Below are 17,665 nucleotides of genomic sequence, written 5' to 3' on the forward strand. Positions count from 1 at the left end.
AAGACCAATTAAAAGCAGTGCTGTTAGTAGAGAGGAGTAGGAAGGAGCAGGAATAATTAAGAGCAAAGATCACTGCAGGCTCCAGGCAGCTACTGCTAATTATTTATCTGCAGTGTGTAGGCCTAGCCTCTCCTATGTCACAGGGCACGGACAGCGCACCTTATTTTTGAACCATTTTGCCCTATAGCGCTCCATCCACTTCTACTGCTGTCTCCAGGACTTATTTGGTCCCATTAGCAAAGAGAACATTGTAGACAGGCACGAATAAATCTATTCTACCACCTAATGTCAGAGGAAGATCATTATCCTTACTGCGGAGAAGAGGCATGTGCAGGATAGGGAACTTGCCTAAATGCAAGTTGTCCACACAAACGCAAGCGCTGGAATTAGGAAGCCTTCTGCTTAGCCATCGCGTCCCTTCGCAGAAACCCTGGTGTCTCATCACTTCATCTTGTGCCCAGAGCTTTCAAGCAGTAAAACACCTCTGCCATCCAACTGCAGTAAAAGCCTCAATGTGCAACTAACAGATCTTGAGAAATTTCTGGATAAGGTACTAAGTTCTGTGTGGCTAACCCTCAGATATTTTGGGGATATTCAACAAAACTAACCTTTCACTTCAGAATGATGAAATCAATATGCTTTGCCATCAGTTATGTTGGAAGGAGGACCATAATACAGCTCTCCTTCAATTACAGGAGATGGAATCAATACATTTCACCTCCATTTATGTGGTTAAGGTCTAAGTCAGCATGGCCCACCTTTTATTTATGGGGGCGGCCTCAATACAGTTCGCTTTCATTTAATGGGGAGGAACTAATATGTCTTGCTTTCACTTATGGGGGGTGGGAAGGAGAGAATCGATACAGCCACCATCATTTATTGGGAGGAATCCACAGATCTCACCTTGATTTACTGGGGAGATCAATACCTCAGCCTTCATTAAAATGGGTGGTGTGTTGGACTGAATAAGGCTCACCTTCTGGAAGAGCAGACTGACTGAACCTGGCTCGCCATGTACGTGGAGGTGATTCAGTGACGGCCTTCATGTGTATGAGGGCTGGACACCGTGTGGCTCGCCAGCTAATACAGGTTTGTACACAATTCTGCTCACTGTTAGGCCTGGAAAGTCAGGGGCAGGTTCGATACAGTGGGGACCCTGCGTGGCAGGCCTTCCTGCCCCAGAAGTCTGGCTGTGCTTTCCCATGCATGAGAGGGGCAGGATCAATACAATTTGACTCTATTAAAGCATGTGGGAGCCTGGATTCGGTGTAATATATCTTCCTTTACAGGAGACGGTCTCAAGATAGTTCTTCATTTACGCAGAGGTAGATTCAGTGATGTTCTTCATTTTCAAAAGCCGGATTCACTGTTCCTCATCTTCTTTTATAGGTAGCTAATATGAACTGTAAATTAATTGTAGGAGTAGAGAAATGGCCATGATGTATTCCAGGCCCACATTATGGCAGTCTAACTCAATGTCGGGGAAGGAAGTGCTTCTCTATAGCTCCTCAGAGCGCAGTGAAGCAGAGGAATTGAGTATATAGGTATGAAGAAAGGGGAAGATGGCAAGAGGATCCTAAGTAACTTTTACACAAAGACTGCTGCTGGCATGATTTGTCTTTGCAGCATCGCACGGTCTCTGTGGAAGTAGCTCATCTCACTGCATTTTAGAGCTGCTAATTCAGGCCTAAATCTTGCTGTCTTTCTCTCCAGAAGACACTAATCGCCATTTTTTCCTACCGTCCTCCCTCAAAAGAGCTCAAAGCCCAGCTGAAAAGAGCGTGGCCTGTTCTCCCATCACCTGCTACACACCCACCTCCCCAGGCCTGTCGGGAGTGCTGAGCAGGCCGCGGCGGGGAGCCTTTCTCATTTCGGCTCCTGATTTGTTTGCAGCTCAGATTATCAGTGACCAGAAGTAAATGCTACTTGATGCAGCCAGAGGGGTTGCATGATACGTGTTAGGGGGCACCGGTACGTTTCCTGGGGGAGATATGTCAGAACAACTTAGGGAAAAATGTCAGCCCAACTGCCCACCTTGCTGGGTTTCTCAGCAGGGAGCCCGTGGACTGAAAGGACCCCAGAGACTGAACCGCCCTGTCACTTCTCATCATGTGCAGCAGCTGCACAGCACACAGCACCTGCAGCTCCCATTTCAAGGTGAAAAGACAAAAAGCAAATGGAGGACGCTTTAATAACACCACCGAAACACACTGTGTTGAAAATATGGCAGTCCCTGCTGCCCTCTCCTTTTTCCTGCACACCCAGGGGAAATGGGTAAGGGTGAGGTGAGGAACCAAAAGCAGACAGGTTTTGACTCAGACCCTCTGCTTCTTTTGGCTGATGAAAGCCTGCAGCAGATTTGTAGGAGGCAGAAGGTGGAATGTGCATTTTCCATCCCTGAAGTTGCAGGCACATTTATTTTCATCACTGCAGCGTATCTGCATCGCTACTTCTCCACGCTGGCTGCTTGTAGCGCTGTACTTAGAACTGTGCGTGTCTCTGTGTCAAGTAGGGCTTTTCACAGGCTGTCCTTTTATATCTTACTGGGTCAGCTAGATAGATAGGCTGAATACGAGAATGCCTATTTGCACGCAGAGTATTTCTCTGACAAATAGGTTAATTCCACAAAGAGTTTCATTCTGTTCCAAGCCCTCTCATGTCTCTTACATTCTTGTCCTCAAATACCCTGCCTCTTCCCTCTTCTTTTTTTTTTTTTTAATTCTAATTTTAACGTTAGGCTTTCTGAATCTCCCTTTCTTTATTCCCCAGTGCCCAGGCTTTGCCGCCTATCTCCTTTCTATCTCTCCCCAGATTCCTTCTTTACAATGCCCTTCCTTAGACCTCCAGGTAAGCTTCTGTCTTTTGTCCAAAAATCTGAACATCCTCCAAGCTCAGTCACCTCCACAGACCCATGTAATGCCGTATTATATCTCTTGCTAGTCTAATAGAACAATAAATTAGAGAAAGAGTCATTCATTAGGTCAGCCTTCTTCCTTAAAGCTTTCTGGGAAACCTTCAGCAGCTATGGGTGACTGCGTGAGTTGTGCTGCTACTGAATTCTTGAGGCCCACGGCACGGCCAGAATCTCCCATCGCCACTTAGATGAACTCACGGACTGTGATTTGGACAAGCACCAAGCACACGGAGGAGATCCAACAGGCTACCTCGGAAATTATTGCAAATTCCATCCAGAAGTGGTCTAAAGCATGGGAAGGAATAAGAATGCCCTCCTTAGGGCAGAAGTGTGCCTTAATTACAGAATGCAAGAGACCACACGGTATGATGATGGGCTTCTTAGAGTAATCAGTATTAATATCCAGCTCTTACATGCTGCTTTTTGTTAGATTTCAAAATGCTTCACCAGTGGCACAAAAATGACGATGCTTGGCCAAAGCCAGCCAGTGGCAGGACCACAAATGGAAACCAGCTGTCCCCAGCGTCCCAGGAGAACACGCTAGTTTCTAGCCATGCTTCCTCCCATAAAAGGCATAAGAAATGAGTCCTGCTCCTCGCACCAACTGCACTGCGTAAAGGAGCGGGAGGGCAGGTACGAATTGTTGCAGGGCTCCCCCTCATTAGGTATATATATATATATTTATCTGTTTTCTCTCGTTTTGGCAACCCTTCTCCCAGGCAGAGCTGCTCGGGGTACGATCTCCCCCTGCGGCCCGTGATTCTCCATCAGCCTGCGGCAGCAGCCACCGCAGCCCGGGCAGGAGGAGAGGAGCCCAACCTGCGCAGGGAACAAAGCCAACTGCCACTCGCTCCTGACTTAAAGGAACGCCGGCTCCTCTCCTTTGTCTCTCCTTTGTGAGCAGAGGAGTGAATTTGGTGCAGTGATTGAAAGGTGCTACGTCGTGATCTGCAATGTATTTTAACACCTTTTCAACGTGAGGTGACCATGCAGGCTTTTTGCACTCTTTCCATATCTATTTGATTGTGCTTTCAGAAGCTGTAAACAGGGACACAATAACAGTCTTCCGTCTGCACAGAGCCTTGCTCTGCATTATTCATACATTTCCTTCCCGTTTCACACACTTATGTCAGTCCTCATTCAGGCAAAATTCATGTTAAATGATTCACGCTCTCTTTCTCTATATGTGTCTTTCTCTTTTTCTCTGTCTTTGAAATACGAATGAGAGAAAAATGCAAAAAAAGAACCTGTGATTAGACTCCTCTCTCTCTTTTTCCTTTCCCCTCCTCAGTCAGAACCCAGTTCTCAACAAGATCTATATCTGCTCTCTTGACTTCACTGTCTGATGCAGAGGAAAATGAAGCAGAGGAGATGTCACTGTTAAAAAGTCCCATCAGTATCATCCAGTTATGCTCTGATTAATCCTAATTTCTGAAATTAAAGAAAGAAAATCCCATCTATGTATCCTCTTTGCCCCTGTCAGAGATCTGTACTATCTCCTTTTTCCCTTGCCTTGCCTTGCCTTGCCTCGCCTTGCCTTGCCTTGCCTTCCCTTCCCTTTCCTTCCCTTCCCTTCCCTTCCCTTCCCTCAGGATTTTTGCCCTGAGAAGCCTCCCCACACATCCTAGGAGCATCCTAGAGATCTTAGTGGCAATTGCTCCGGGGCTTTTCACTTGCTGGGTGCTGTGAAGTTCTGCCTTGCCACTTTCATTACTTGATATTCATATGGGATTAATAGAAGGACGAGCAAGAAGGCATGGCTTGCGGCATTTGTTATACAGGGATGAATCCCAGCTTTGTGGTTTATCTTTTTTTGACTTGCATGATGCAGCTGAATGCCTTAACCCACAGTTGCCCGCCTGTGACTCTCCAGCACTGCATCAAGAGAAGACCGAGGTGCTGACGATGGGTTGAAGGGAGCGACCTGGGAGAATGGCAGGCCTGACAGAAGTCTCCCTGATGGCTGGGACCTGTTTTCACTGGCACATCAGTATGCACCACAGGGAAGCTGTCAAAGCCCAGGATGACTTCAGATTACCGTGGCATGACAGTGTCCAGGAATGCATTTTTCTATCTTAACGTGGCTGAAAGGTTGCAACCATCCCTCTCAGAGCAGCAAGCCCTGCTGTCATCCGTGCATTGTGCCGTGCTCTGCTCACCCCAAAGCTCTGCACCAGGGGCCGTGCTCTGAGTGCACGAGGAAGCTGAAAGCAGTGCAGAATGCAGATGACTGCCAGTGAAAGAGACTTTCTCACTGGGAACCACCAGTGCCAGCCAAACTGCAGTGGGTGGCCACTGCTTTTCTTGGGGAACGCGAAATGCTCCTTTGGTTCGACAGAGCCCTGAGTGAGGCTTGTGAAACTGAGACACCCACCTCCCACCGAGACCCTGCAGCGCCAGCCCCGGCGGAGGCGTTGCCACCGCGCCTCCCTGACCGAGCGAGGGGACACAGAGCTCCTGGCAGGGCATCCCCAGAAAATGAGCCCTAGTGTAGGGATTTGTTTTTCTCCTTCTGGTTCTGAAATAACATTTGTATTTTACTTTTCATCTGCTACCTTTCTCTGGAATTGGCTCCAGTTGGATGCTTACGGGGAAGGTGGACGCAGCACTGAAGACAGATGGGTTGAGTATGAGAGTGCTTTTTGTAATATAGCTTTCAAGTACAGAATTTTCCTTTGTAATGTTGCTGAGGAATTCTCCTTTGTAAGGATTTTCAGTGTGCATACTTGTTATCCAGAAATGGAACAAGCGTGGCCTTTTGCATTGAGAAAAATGAAATAAAACAAGCAAAAAAAGACTGACATTAATATTTCTTCTGATTTTGATAGTAAATGTTCTTTCATCTTTCTCATATTTGTCCTGGTTAGACCCTCTGAAGCAATCTGAACACTTCCTTGTGGTGCTTATGGCTTAGACACCTCTAGGCGCATCACAGTGCCTTTCCCCATTAGCCAATTTTTCTAGCAGCACGAGCCAAAGGAAGCTGTCTGGTGCAAAGGAAGCTGTGTAATTGTGAAACTGTGCAGCAAGACAGGCCAGGAGGAATGGGAATCATTTTATCCCTCCCCAACTCTGCCCCTCTCTGTGCAACTTCATTTTCAGAGCGATGATTACCCTGACAGCTGGGTAACCTCACTGGGCTTGCCCTTGCTGGACTGTGTCAATTAGAGCCAACATCACTGCTCGTGACGCACGTTTCGGAGCGGCTTCTTGGCTCAGTTCAGGTGTGGGATCCACTTCCACGGGATTGCACCAGCTTCATGCCTCCAGCCTCCAGCACAGGGCAGGGCAGCTTCCTGGCCCTCCTTCTGTTCCTTTTTGGAGAGGGGGAATTCTGACATCCTCCACGCTTCGCCTTCTTTCCCCCTCTCCCTTTTTTTGCATCCGAAAGCCCTCGAGGGACTCAAATCCATCTTCCACACTCAGCAGCAGTGCTGGGGAAGGGAAGGAAGGGGGAGGGCGGGCAGCAGCCTGATTTCCAGGGGGACTGCACTGCTCATCAAAGGGACTGTATCCAGGCAACCCGCTTCCCCTGCCTGAGACGGGCACCCGCAGCTGGGGCTTCGGAAAGCTGAGAAGGAGCTACTGTAAAGAGCAGCTACGGGGAGGAGGTGGGGACGGCGCAGAGAGGGAGCCGTGTTATTTTGGGCAGGTTATTTCTGCCCTGGCATCAGCATGGCATCCAGGCTGCTACAGTAACCAACGGAGCCACCCAAATGCTCCTCTGCGGGTCCCCCCCGAGGGAAGGGAAGCGCGAGCAGGTTCCTCACCCCATGGAAGGGCAATGGGGAAAGGCTCGCCGTGCCTCGCACAGGAGCAGGTCGGTTCCCCAGCTGGGAAGGAGGAGGACAGTGAGGCGCAACCCCTCCTCCTGGGGGCACAGTGAGGATATGTTCTGTATAGCTTGGAAAGCTCAAATCCAGCACGTGAAACTGCCAAACCTACAAATGCACAAGCAGACGCACTGCCACGTGCAGGCAGAGATGACACGGGCCCTCGGGGTCCCCTGTACTCAGGCCCTCAGCAGCTGAGCACCTCAGCAGTTGTTACTCTACTTACTGCCTGAGTGATAGCCGCAGCGCTTTCTACCAGTGCGGGGTACGGGTGAGTTTTAGATCCTAAGCTCCTGTTTTGGCCATATTCCTAGGGTTTGGTCCCAGCTTAAGACCTCACCTGATTCTCTCCCAGGCAGGAGCCAGCACAGGTTGTGCACAGCTCCCCAGGAAAGCCTCTCCACGCTGGCTGCCTTGATTCTCTTTCTGCAACTGAGAGCTGCCTTTCTCCAAGAAGCATCCTCCTCCTTTCATGTGAATCACAGAATGGCTGGGGTTGGAAGGGGCCTCCAGAGATATCTAATCCAAGCCCCTGCTCAAGCAGGGTCACCTGGAGCGTGTTACACAGGGGAGCTCCCACCCCGGTGAGAAGGCAGTAGGTAGTTGTGGCCCTGCCCCTGGCAAGGAGGCATCCCCGCGGGTGAGGAAGCCCACAGCCCTCTGGTGAGAGATGCCCAGATTCACAGTGTGAGGGAAGTACAAAACGCTCTCCGTTCCTCTTCCCTCTTTTTCTCAGCCATGCTCCAGCAGCGCACATCCCCCTTCACCTCACTTAGCTCCTTTGGTATACCACAACATCTCTTCTTATCCTTTCTCCCCATCGCTTTTCCTGCTCTTCCTTTACCCTGTCCTCTTTCCTCCTGTGCCGCCTCCAAGCGCTCTCCCAGCCCCGAGCCCCACCACCCAGCCGCACGGAGGGGCTCCTACCCCCGTCCCAGGCATTTCCTGACCTCTCAAGTGCCTCTCTCCTAGGAGTACCTGCGCTGGCTGCCCTTTGACTCTTTTTTCAGCGCTTTCTAACCTGTGGCTGAGTAGCTCACAAAGCGCCATTTGCTAGGCGGAGAGAAATAAGCTCCGGGGGGCTTCGAAAGAGCATTAAGGAGCTAAAAATAACCTTGGGTCAACTCTGAATGAGCCGGAGGCACTTCTGCCCCGGCCCCAGCTGGTGCGCAGCCGGAGAGGACGCACAGCCAGATGAATCCTCTCTGGCCTCTGCAGCCGCTCCTCTCCCTGCCCTCGGGGCATCGCCGCTGCCAGGACCGGGATTGCCACACTGCTATAGAAAGAGGAAAACAAAACAAATGAAAAGGAATCTGCCCCAGAATAACCCCTCCGCCTCCTGGCACCGCATCCGCCACAGAAAGTTTTGTGAATCAGAGACCTTAGGCAGGAAAAGGCCTATTAGTTCCCATGGCTGTCCAAGCAGGGGGATGGGAGAAGGAGAGGTTAGTGCCCGATTATCCCCTCCAGCCTGCTTCGGTCAAGCATCTTCAGACGGGGAATCCTCCTCGGGCCCCACAGACAGACCCAGCTCTCTCGGAACAGCTCTGACACAGCAGCAGGGCTCGGGCAGCCCCTCGGGGCTCCATCTGTGTCTGAGCACATGCAGGGATGAAGCGAGGAAGATCACAGAGCACCATGACATCACATCTGACGTTTGATAAGATCTAACTTTAGAAAGGAAAATAAAGACTCGATATACTTTGATTGCCCCAACCGCTCACTCGGGTGAGTAAGAGTTTCACCAGCTCGCGCTGGGCAACACAAAGCAGAGGCAGGTGTTGCTAACACGGCTGGGGAAACGACAGCAACATCGCTAATTCCAGCACTTCTTATAAACAGCATTTTAAAAACCTGCATTTAAGTATAAATATTGCAGAGGCCAGCACTCCAAACTAAAGATGTGAGGAATGCAGCAACACAATGCTTCACTCTCATTCCCCCCTCAGCCCCCTGCTACTCCGGTGCACTGAGCGGTGCTCAGTGAATGAGGACAGCATCGGCCTTTCTTTCAGCCTGACTTGAACCCAAACCCAGACTTCACCCCCTACCTTCCCTCTCCAGTCTTCCTTAGCCTAAGCTTATGGACAAGGGGTTTAGCACCGTTAGAAGGCTCGATGTTTTTTCAGATGCTTGTACTGCTGAAGACAAACAGTGACGTACACCTTGCCAATGGATTTCACAGCTGTAAGCTGACAGCTGAGAAATGTCGGTATGCAGAAATAATTATTCTGATCCAGATTCCGTAGGAGAGTGCTTCTGTGACTGCATGTGCTTTTCCCAGCTTCATCAGTGTCCCTACAATCCTTTTGCTGTCAATCAGCTGCTTCCCCGTCCCTGCTGCCCCCTCTTCTTGCCTGTCCCTGCCATCCAGCTCCAGCTCCTCTCGTGCTCTGAAAGTTTGCAGCCAGGAACCCAGGTGGGGAGGATCGAAGCGAAAGCGATGAGTAGCACGATCAGCGATGCTGCTACACGCTGTGATTCATTTCAAGGTTTGGGGAGCTTTAGCTCTGTAACTATTTATATGATGCAGAGAAAATAGATTAGTAGATAGCAGCTCTGCAGTGGGCAGTGAGAAGGGGGTGAGATCCTCACAAGTTTTGTGTATTCCCATCCCCTCGACAGTAAAACGAGAAAGAATAAAAGTGCCTACAGAATCGATTACTTTCTGTGCGCTGGCTGCCTGCTGAGCACTGCGCCATCATGCAGGAAAACATCTGCACAGGGAGTCGGTACAAACTGAGGAGGCTGCCCAGCCCTCAGAGCGAGGACTTTGCCACTGTGGCCTTGCTAACGGCTGTGCATACCCACTAACATGATATAAAGCTGTGGCAAGCTGGACCAAGCCCACGCGGGGACCTGTGGACACCTTTCAGGTAGGGCTAGCTCATACAGAGCACAGAGGTGGGACATGATGGCCCAACATCGTGGCTGGGGGGGCGATAGCTGTTTTGATGAAGAGGAAAAGAAGGATGTGGAGTCTCTCATCAGAAAGCCTCAGGAACATTTCAGCTAGCATCTGCCGGGAATGCTGTCCTCTCTGGGAACAAGGGATGAACTGGATGATCTTCCAATCCTGTCTTCACCCTAACTAAAGTCAGGCACCAGTTTAAAAGGTGATCTGCATGATACTCTTACAAGATGCTTGCTGAATTTACCTTTCGCTGTGTACAAAGGGAGCCTTCTAGCCTTCACAAAGTACTGTTTGACATGGCCGGGAAGCACAGGGCTGAAGCCAAGTCTGTGAGCAAAACCCTACTCAGCAGCAACAGGATTTTAAACTCCCAGCACCTGAGCCTGGAAGGCTGCCATTCTCCTCTAATCCCAGAGCACAAACCACGCCAGCCTTTTCCCACTGCAAACTGCATTAAGAACCCACCCTTTCCTTTTTTCTCCAAGGCGACCTGAACTGTCTCAATGAGCAGCCTGGTGTCCAGCAGGGAAGTGTGACTCATGCTTTCTTTGTCACGGGCACAAAAGCGGCGATCGGACACGTTTCCCCTGATGGCAGGGGACAGGAGAGGATGACCCTGAAGGTCATCCTATATAAGCCTTTCTTCCAGCCCTGTGTTCCTTGTCCAGTGAAACAGAGAGGAGCACTGTTTCCAGTGTGGAGAGACAGGATCAAGAGACTTGAATTTGTCCCTAAGTTGCCACTGATTGTGTACAGTTGAATTTATCCCTTTTGTTACGTTACCTGTAACATGCAGACAGTAAAATGCATTAAACACAAAGAAACCGTAGGATTCGAAGAATGATAATTGTGTATCTCAGGAACAGAGCGTACATTTCTAATTAACTGAAAGGATCATTCTTTATTACCACCAGCCTTTGTAAAGTACTTTGCTCTGGAAGAAGCATGTGATACACAGTTAGCAGTACACGTTATTCAATTATTAATTCATCCTATTATTCTATATGCCAGCATATTTATAACGTGCCAGTTGCTTTGGTTTCTACGTGAGGAATGCACAGTATTGAACTCTAATTAATGAAATCAAATACTTTGCACTACATACTTCTAATTAGAAATGCTACAGATGATTTCCAAAAGGATATTGTTAACAAAACAACATATGGCTTGCCTTGCTCACAAGCTTTTCAATGCTGCAGTTGGTGATATAGTTTGGGATCCCCAAGACAAAAGATGTTACATAAATATCAATTCAAAAGTATTTCAACAGTTTCCTTTGCCAACAAAAGCCCCAAGGCTTGCTGCATACTGAGCATAGCTCTTTATTTATTACTTTTACTATTTTTATTGTCACTGTTTCTAAAAAGTCAAATAATACAACATATTAATTATGATTAAAGATTATTTGATAATTTCCATTAAAATTGGAAATGAATCCCAATGAATGACTTCCAGTTTGGACAGCTAATTTCTACTTTCTTCAGATTCCTGTCCAGTTTCAGCTGGATATAATCTGATTCCTCCCTTCCTTAAAAGAGGGTGCAAGTGCTGCCCTGTGCTGTTAAACATTTGTCCTACTCAACTCTAAGAATGACTGGATTTCAGCAACGGGAGAAGCAATTTCTGTCTTTTCTTCATAAACACTTGGCATATTTCAAATTAAAATGCTCACCCAAATATTTACTTTTCAAATATTTGCACTGAGTGATCCTTATCCCTTCTCTTTCCATTTCTTCCTAGCCCAGATCCCCCAGTCAAACTGGGGGTGGGGGTAGGCTGTGGAAGCCAAAAGTGGCTTTAAGCGTCTTTAACACTTCAGTGGTTCTGGGGCTCGGGTCAGTTCGGCTGCTGGGCGTCGTGCCAGGGTCACAGCCCACCCAGCACAGGGCACAGCGAGGAGATGGGACCTGCAGATCTGAGCCTGCACAGGCCAGAGGAAGAGAAATCATCCAGCAAACTAAGCCTGGGAAGCACACTTGTGGGATGAAAGGGCAGCAGTTGTAAGAAAGGAAGATTTCTGGAGGCAGTTTTTAACTGCTGGTTAGAGAATCAGTTGTGATTTCAACAGCCACATCTACCAAACTGGACTGAACCACCTCCAGCATAGAAAAAGCCTCAGGGAGGAGACGAAAAGTGTAATTAATTAATGCTTGTTAAAATGCTTTGAGACCCTCAGATGGAACACACTAGAGAAGTAGAAAGACTTAATTATTTTTACCATTGATATTAGGGGGGGTTAACTGCTTCTCATTGAGATACTACAGTCCTTGTGTTCTTTTTGAGTTGGATCTGCTCTGCGTATGGCATCCGAGACCAAAAAACAGCTGGACAAAAATGGTGAAATGATAATCTCAAGAATTTGGATTGTAAAAACATATTTTTCAGGGACACGTTTTTTTGACGCGGTCAGACAACCTTATGTCAGACCTGACGTTAAAGAGCCGGGCTATGGAACGAGCACACCTTAAAACAGACAGAGCTGTGCCTTTGGCTCCTGGCACGGCAGCTTTCTCCCCTTATTTCTCTTTACATGATTTTGCAACAGGAAATGTAGCTATTAGCTAAACGGCAGCAAAATATTCATACTGACATTATCAGAGCTAACCCCCCGACGAAGCACAAGGAGATATTGGCTAGCTTAGCAGGACATGAAAACAGACTCCAGATCCTTTCACCTCCGTGTCACCAGGTCCAGCCCAGTCTAGATTGATAGTTACAAAAATGCCGTTTGACAGCTTTCTGGCACTCTGGACAAAATGAACTGGGCAAGGGAAGGATGGAAAATTCTCAGCCTGAGTCCCACTGGGACAAGTATCAACACTACGAATGGCACCGCTTGCCAGCTCCGAAAAGAGGCCATTGCATTCCTCAGACACATTACTTCCAGGAGGGCAGGAGGAATAATGTCAGGGCTATGTTAAAGCAACTTGCCCTGTCCTGCATGTACCTTTTAGACTCCAAAATTAACTTAGTGCCTTCCATCAGAAAACTATTCACTTTGAAGAGCAGAGGAGAGAGAGTGGGTACCAGCCAGACAGGGAGAGTGTTATTTGTAGGCCATTTCCTGAAAGCAGCTGCCTTTAGGAGCATGCCTCAGGACAGCAATGTGAATTACTGCTAGTAAAAATCTGTCATAACTCAGCATTACTAAAATTATTCTGTACCCTGGCACTGTACCCATCCTTAGCTTGTTCCCTGCATGAAGCATAGCTCATTTGGAATAAAACACAGCCAGACAGAGGCAGCAGAACTCCCAAAGTTATAGTATCTTAGATACCCTTGTCCTCCTTATGACACCTGAGCACTGCCTGGTCTTTGATGTATTTTTCCTTATGATGTCCTGATGAGGCAACCCTTCAGTTGTTCTTTCAAATGCTGCACTAACTCTGGATCTTGCTGCAGTTACACATGTACCTCCTGTGAACATGTCTGGATGTTTTAAACAACTATGTTTGGCAGCGCTGTGCAAGATCTGTGTGGTTCTGGTACTCCAAAGTTGGGAAGAAAAAGCAGAGCAGTGGAAACTTTGTGTTCCCCTATAGCTTGGTGGCTGTGTTGGCTGGGGGTTCTGGCAATGCAGTCACAAGGCCCATGTGAAGTAGAGCATCTCAGAGAATCACAGTTATCATCGGGTATGTCATTTCTTCTGTTTCTGGTGGGAATGCAGGCACTGCTTAGCACAACGAGAAGCAGTATTGGTGGTATCACTCACGCTGAGACCTGGATGCTTCTCTCCCAGAAATGGAATTGGCCCTGGCAGCTAGATCCAAAGCACGATGCTGAGAAAAGGTAAGCAGATTTCCCACGAACCAGCACCCCAGAATGCAAATAGTGGCATGTCCTAGAAACACGCAGTCCCTCTCCTCCCGTACCATCTTGCCACCAGACAAGGCCATCCCTGAGATCTGTTGTTGAAAGACCAGAGGTAAGAGTTGCACAATGCTGTAATGAAAACTGAGGGCCTGAATTGGCAGTGAATCTGCCTTGAACTCCAGTGCCTGTCATGAAGCAATAACCAACCCACTTTTTGACATACACCGGGAAGGTTAAATGAGAGAGAACTCAGCTGATCTTTGTCCATGGTTCCTCATGGCATCCATATCTGACAAATTACATGGTAAACAAGGTTAGACAGCCCTGATTTTTTCTGCAAGGTGCAAGGCCACAGCAACAAGCCCTCTGTGTGACATTTCTTGGTACCGCAGAACTCCAGGCCCACGCAATTCGCCGTCCTTTCTGTGCGTCTGCAGTGCTTCGAGCCCTGGATGAAGTGGATTTGCTTCCTGTGGGCTGGCAGGGTGGCGAAAGGCACAGGTTATGGTTTTGAAGCTCGGACCCAGCGGCAATGGTCAGGCACAGCCCAGTGGTGTGTGACGCCGCCGTGTCCGAGGCGCAGAAGGAAGGCCCGACCCCACAGCTCGGCGGGAGCACCGGGTGGCCACAGCTCCTCAGCGGCCACGTTCGTGCCTGGAGCCCGTGAGGGCCTACAGCAGAGCCCACCCTGACACAAACCCCAGTTAGACCCTCTTGTGGGGGAAGAATTGAAGCACAGAGGAAGAGAGACCCAGATTCAGAAGCTATTCAGACACCTAACGATGCAGTGAGATGCCAGCTGGTATTTCCAGAAAGCTTGGTGTGGGACGACGATAACAGGAGGCAGGCCGAGGCCACTCGCCTGCTAGCGAAGCAGGAATGACCCGTCTCAGGGTCAGCACGGCACACGGGAGTGTAAAGGGATATGGCTCTGCTCGACTGTGGATACAAAGGCTTACAAACCGAGCATTACGGTTCCTAGAAAGAAACCCAACGAACTCGGAAAATAAAACACTCTGACCGACTTTCACCTCCATTAACCCATCCTTAAAGGCTTAAGCAGGTACATCCACTTGTTGCTAGGCTCTCAGCAGCAGGATTTGCGGCCCCGGGATTCCAGCTGCACTCAGCACAGGAGCATGCTGTGGATATAAAGACTGCCTTGTATTTTATATACCCTTGTGAACAGGACTGAGAGCTGGGACGCTTCTGCTGCTCTCAGCTGAGCTCAGCTTTTGAGAGAGCCTCAGTGCAGACCAGCAGGTCTCCCAGCACCCAGAAAGATGCCCACCAAGCCCTCCTAAGTCAAAGCTGGGCCTTTCAGAGCTGGGAGCACAGCTGGACTTTCCCTAAACCACAGTGACCAGCCAACTGGGAATGAGGATGATGGTATGGCAGAGTTGGACTTTCCAGGGAGGGATATGTGCAGTGGATGAAGGGAAGGTTAAAAAAGCAGATGGACTTGACCTCTCCTCCAGGGCCTTCTGCATACTTTTAACTCACACCCTGTCTGAGAGCACTGGTGACCTGGCGTGGAAGATTGGAAAGGCAAGAGGAGATTCACAGGATTTTAACAACAAAGTGTGTTTGTAGTTCCAGTGGAGCTGAATCCAGGAAATGTCATTGTTCACAGCGTGGGCCGTGACCCCTGCAGCCTGCTTTGGAGGCAGTGACCTCTGCCAAGCAGTGACAGAATTCAGCTCTTAGGTTCGGCTTAATCCTGACCTGCAGCCCCACCTTTTAGCCCCTGGCTTCCCGAATCCCTTTGACAAGACACTGAACTCCTGACCTGCAGAATCCCCTTTTATTCCAGTGCTGATCCCCCTCTGTCTCCATCTATCGTTTCATCACTGAGCTCTGCCAAATCCGCTCACTCTAGATCTGTGACACCCTTCTTCTTCTAACACTGAATATGGGTATTAGCTATCCCATTCTCCCCAGTAAACTCCTCTACCTGACCGTTGCCAATATTACTTGGTTTTGCTGGCCAAGCAGGTCAGTTAAACTACACCCTTCCTAATCGAAAGCGCCTCTGCTGCTGCCATTCAGGGCCCACCCTTCCTCCAGCTGTGTTGATGCACCTCCCTCCTCAGAGGCTCTCGGCAGACTTTATTCATAACGGCTACAGCCTGCAAAGATGCTGAAACAGGAAGCCAAATGACTGCTGCGCGACCTTGGGAATGCAAATTCCATGTGTTTGCGAAGTCAAAGCAAGCCATTTCCTTCCCCAATCCCTCCTCCCTCCGCGGGCGTGCAAGCCACAGCTAATGGGAAAACACAGAGGCACACACAAAGCTTTGTCGATGCTAATTGCCAGGAGCTGAGGCCCAGTCATCCTGTTGACTAATTTGTCAGCCGCTGCTGACTCAGCAATCTGGGGGGACAGCTTCTCTCAAGCACTCAAGTACATTGCAAGTAAATGCCTCTTATTGTTCTTTCCTTCCCCTCGCTCTGGTGTGTGTATTTGTGGACAATTCCTGCCCTGGGCTTGACCTTGGCTTCAGCGGTGACTGGAGGGCTCTGATTGCCATGGTGGGCCTCTCATTAAACCCGCATGGAGGGAACAGGCTTGGCAGCGGTGGGAGGGAGAGGGGGGAACGCATGACCCGGGCTGGAAGCAGCCTCTGCACAAGCAGGCCAGGGCCGAGAGGAGAGGGCTGACCTGAGCTGTGTGTGTTATGTGGAAGAACGACAAGTGAGATCAACAAGCAGGCTCTGTCTGGAACAAACGTCCCTAAACCTGCCTGAAATATGCACAACTTCCTCGCTTAGCGCTGCCTCTGCCCTTAAAGAGCAGATCTGGGCGGGAGCCCAGGCAGACGTCCTCCGGCCAAAGGGAGAAAACACGGCTGGTGAACTGCCGCTGACATGGGGAGGAGACGCACGCACGCCGGGCTGACGCTGCGTGCAGGAGCACGAGCACCTGCAGCCACTACGCGCGGCACCGCGTGTGTCTGCACGGCCGCACGGCGGGCCTGCCGCCTGCAACGCTGCAGGTACCCCAACGGGCAGCGCCGGGATCCGAAGCCGAAGGAGAAATTTTAGATGTCGAGGAGGCCTGAACTTGTGTTTGTGGAAAGCTTGCCTGAAAACAGGAGATGGACTGAAGAGAGAGCACAGACACAGCCCTTTGGAGTTGGCTTTGTCCCAGACGGCGAACCGTGCATCCCCACCGACGTATCCAGCTCTGCCTGCATCCCTGCCTCAGCCTGTCCCTGCCTGAGCCGTCATTATCAGTCCTTCGAAACTGACCCAGCTGACAGCAGCAGAGCCCGCTCCTTGCTCGGATACCGGCAAGCTGAGCGAGCTTCGGCACTGACTGCGAGGGAGCGCTTGTGTGCGCATGATGCGTGTTGGCAGAACGGCACAGCCAGGGATCCTGTCGGAGTGTTTGTCTGGAGCCGGTTAAATAATTCATTATCAATAATATTGTGAATTTTGGCAATATTTTGCCTGAATAAATATTCGCAAATACATTTCCATTATTTAGCCAGCTTTGGCCCTGTTCCATTCCATTTAACGTGCAGCTCTACCAGACTTTGCTTCCAGGTAGGAAAATAAGCTGCATCCTGTAAGACACGTGGAGCCCAGGAAGTTTTAGCCAAGTTCCCAATCAGCAGGTGGCATTTATGAAATTGTCTCTCTGTAAGAAAGAGCTTTGCTATGCAATGCCTTTCCTAACCAGTCTCGAAATCCCAAAGGCATTTATTGAGAGACCCAGGCATTTACCGAGGCAGTTACAGTACATACAGTTTCTGTTTGTGCATTTTCTTTAAATTCATTGTTTTGTAGCTTTGCAGAAAGAGTGATTTTGCGCTTTTTTCAGTTTGATCTTTATGTCCTGCTGGTTGTAAACAGGCTATTTTGAACAAATGACTCTTCTTTTGGAGAGCATCCTGCAAGTCAATAACATGCGTGGGTCCACTGAAGGTAGCAGGCATATTTCTTTCAGGGTCACGGGTTGGAGAAAGCCCTAGAAAACAAACCTTCCAGGCTTCTCCTGCTGACATAAAGCCTTTCAAATCAGATACGAAATAAAACTCTGCAGGATAGTCTTGTGCTTTCTTCTAAACATTCTCAGTACAGCCCGCTCTGCTCCTCACTTGCAGGAGTCTAGATAGTTGTCAGGCTGTTAAAGAACCTGCTTTTGTTCCAGGCTTTAGAAGTTTACCTTCTCCATCTCTTTCTGTC

At 49.2% G+C, this 17,665-nt stretch overlaps 1 long non-coding RNA gene across 1 annotated transcript; it reads left to right on the top strand.

Moving 5' to 3' along the window:
* The first annotated feature begins 32 nt into the window (after window positions 1-32).
* On the top strand, window positions 33-16,948 carry LOC308196534. Its single transcript, XR_013952268.1, has 2 exons — window positions 33-3,895; window positions 4,766-16,948. It is a non-coding gene; the product is annotated as an uncharacterized lncRNA (long non-coding RNA).
* The last annotated feature ends 717 nt before the right edge of the window (window positions 16,949-17,665 follow it).

This window comes from Anser brachyrhynchus, assembly GCF_964034855.1.
Source record: "Anser brachyrhynchus genome assembly, chromosome: 5".
Taxonomy (NCBI): Eukaryota; Metazoa; Chordata; class Aves; order Anseriformes; family Anatidae; genus Anser; species Anser brachyrhynchus.